Source organism: Acanthisitta chloris, unplaced genomic scaffold (assembly GCF_000695815.1).
Source record: "Acanthisitta chloris isolate BGI_N310 unplaced genomic scaffold, ASM69581v1 scaffold7342, whole genome shotgun sequence".
NCBI lineage: Eukaryota > Metazoa > Chordata > Aves > Passeriformes > Acanthisittidae > Acanthisitta > Acanthisitta chloris.
The window spans coordinates 1-3,682 of NW_008660962.1; positions in this window are offsets into that span (position 1 = coordinate 1).

A 3,682-nucleotide genomic window follows, 5' to 3' on the forward strand; every position below is an offset into this window, starting at 1 on the left:
CTGGGATTGCCATGATGCAGATGTAGGGCCTTGCACTTCGTTTTGTTACACTTCATGAGGTTTGCATTGTTCCACCTCTCAAGCCTGTCAAGGTCCCCCTGGATGGCTCATCCCTTCCCTCCATCATGTTGACTGACCCACACAGCTTAGAGTTGTCAGTGAACTTGCTGAGCATGCACTCAATCCCACTGTCTATGTCGCCAACAAAGATGAGGCACCTTGGCCCCAGTGTAATGTCTGGGAATACGTTATGCTAAGCATTAGGCCTCTGCCTAAATGACAAGAAAAATTTGATGAAGAACATATCTTACTTAAGTGGCTCAATCTGGATTGGAATATAGCATCTTTCCCCCATCAAGATCAATCTGTCCATCTTTCTGTCTGTCTGTCTTTCTGTCCTGTGCCCAAGTCCTGTGTTTCATGTCTAAGCAGGAATAAACACTTCATTTACAAAGTAGAAGAGTATGTGAAGTTGTTCCCCTTTTATTAAATGGGTGGTCACTTACAGTGCTCACTCATGTTGTGAAAAAATGAATCAGTGCCCTTTTCTGCCTGTGTTGAAGGGACTGTTTTGATTAGGAGAGAAGAGGCTGTTTTGAGGCATGGTGTCTTCAGTGCATATTTGAGCTGCACCATTGCATGGTCTAAACTAGATTGCCCTTCCTGCATGTCTCACAATGACTTTGGCTTCTCAGACATTTAATTTTCCCCTAAATCAGCTTTCTGCTCCCTTTTTCCCCAGGCTGTGGGATGGGTGAGTTCTGTGGCATATGATCACCTCTTTCTGAAGGACTCTGTGATATTTTGGTCATATGGGTGGAAGCACAGATAGTATGTAGCTAAACTGTTGATGTTCTCCATCCTGTAATGAGCATACATTCAGTCCTGTGACAAGACTGCTCATGTGTGCTCAGGCATGTGATGGGAGCAATCTGTTCATTCTCATTTTTATGTGTGTTCCTTGTGTGGTGCAACATGTATTTTGGTCCCAAAGGAGGCATATTGCTCATTGAGCACAATAGGCAGGGTTAGGACCTACAGCACATGAAAGCTTCTTCATCAGGCTGAGTGAATATCCTGGTCCAAGAGCTTTGTAACCACTGGCCTGCTGCAGAAGGTGGATCTTTGCTGGGCTGTGAATTGGAGCCCCTGAGACAGGAAATTCCATTGACTCTGCTGTGGCCTGAGAGGAGTATGAGCAGTAGTGACATGGAGGTCTTAATCCACCACAACTGGTTGCTGAGTGACTCGGGTAAGTATTTCTACACCTTTTTGGTTTTAGAGGAGGTCTCCTTGCCAAATCTGATCCTCTTAGGACAAGCTGGAATTCTAGGACCTTGCAGCAAGGTTTCTGATAAATATCAAGTGTACATACTGGAAAAGCAATGTTATTAACTGCCTTTGTCCAGTATTGGAGGAATTTTTGTTCAGATGGTGACCACGCACTCTGAATAGTTATGTGCAAGAATGATGAACAGGTTTGCTTATTACACATAGCTGCTGCAGCAACTCAGACCATTGAATGAGAAACAGAGAAAGATAAATCTATGCTACTTGCAGGTATTTGTAATCTCTGTTGTTGAATTGAATTACAACTGTATGGGGAGAAGGTTAGTGACTTGAGGATGAAATGACACCAGCAGTTCCCTCAGGCACACATGCTGGAGCATGTTCTTGTGTTGTGTCTGTTATATTAGTGAGAAAATTCAGCTGCAAAATGCAGCATTGCTGATACTTGCTGTAAGGACTGGGTAGTGCCCTGGGATCTTGCAGAGCACAGCATGTGATCATCTGTTTTCCAGTGCTCAAGTAGTTGCTGGCTTGAATACCCTCAGAATGAATGTGTGTATGGACAGCCACTCATGGGTAGTGCTGAAGGATGCAGCAATATCTGGGCAGAATATTTTTGTTCTCTCTCAGCACCATAGTTGGTATAATTTGACATTATTTCTTACACACCTGTACTTTTCTGGCACCAGCATTTATAACACTTTTTTTTTTTTTTAAAAATCTGCATTCCTTAAAATCCTGTGATTTAAAGTGACTTAAAGTGGTGGCTGTCATCTATGTCAGATTCCTGGGATTTTGCACATTTCAGGATGCTAAAGCAGCAAGCTCCATCTTGCAGTACACAGGTTGCATCCAGCTGCTTATCCTGCTTGTACCTGCTTAGCTCTTTCACCAAAGGAAAAGCTGATGGACCAGTGCACACTGCCTGAATAAACCCATCTGCTATTACTAATGCATGACAAAGAGCCAGACTGCTACTTATACTTTTCAGAAATTGTTTTGATGTGGAGTGGCAGCAAAATGCAAAAAAACAATTTTCCATCTGGGTCACTGGGGAAATGGATTAATGAATGTGGATGCTGTCCTCACACATCTAAACTTAGCTTTTTTTTTTCTGTTGCTTCTCAATCTTCATAATTATAAATAAAATGCTAATACACCAACTGGTATTATTTCTCCAAATTATGCTTCTCTCTACAGTCCTACTTTCAAATTTTGGATGTCATGAGGTTAAACTGTCCTTTCATCTCATTTTCACATTCTCCAGGACTTTGTTCTGCAAGTATTAGGAATTCTGTTGGAGTAAAGATGGGCAGAACTAAATTCATTATATAGGTCCACTCTAGCCAGGAAATGTCTGCATTTACCATTTTACCAAGAATTTACCATTCAAAATCAACCCCACAAATGAGAGGAATATTTGAACCAAACAAACAATCTCCCTCCAAACAGAAACAGACAAACAAAAATGAACAAACAAAACCAAAACCTCTCCACAAACACCCAAACCCAGCTGTTCATAAAGTGTTTTAAAACTGCAAACAGGAGATCCTCCCAAGGGACACTTGGGAGAATTAGAGAAAAGCACAAAAGTGCTTTTAAAAGTGGACAAATTAAAGGGCTTACTGTATCAAACATCACCCCACCTCCCCATTCCCGCCTTGGAAATGACCCGGACTTTCCTGATGTTAAATAGTAATTTATCAATATAAGAATTCATATTTGTAACTTCATTGCTGACATTGATAAAGCTGTGGTCAGATCTCCTGAAATTGTCATCCCCACACAGACTTTGCACCCAAACTTTCATCAGCTGCCTGTACCCATCCCGTTTGTATTTACAGATTGCACGCCAGACAAGTAAACAAGTGTCTTTGTACCATACAGAGCATCTATCCACAGCAGAAATGCTTAATTAGGAGTTGTTTGTTCCAACCGTTCATTTGCTGGGCTGTGTAATAGTAGTACAGGTTAAACCATGTCACACCTGCAACTTTAATCACACAACGGATAAAGCAGATATCAACATGGGCCCTGATGGGTATCCACAAGTGTTGAGAGAGCTGGTGGACACTATAGCTAGGCTGCTCACGATCATCTTTGAAAGGGTGTGGCCTCAGGACTGGAAAAAAGCAAATGCCACCCCAGTCTTCAAAAAGGGCAAGAAGGAGGACCCAGGAAACTACTGTCCAGTCAGCCTTACCTCAATCCCTGTGGCCATCTGAGGCCATATCTGTGACAAGAAGGTGATCAAGAGTAGTCAGCATGGATTCATTAAAGATTAATATATCTGACCAACCTGATTGTCTCTGTGATGAAACAACTACCTGGATGAAAGGGTGGAAAGCAGTGGATATTGTCTACCCCTACTTCAGCGAGGTTTTGGACACTC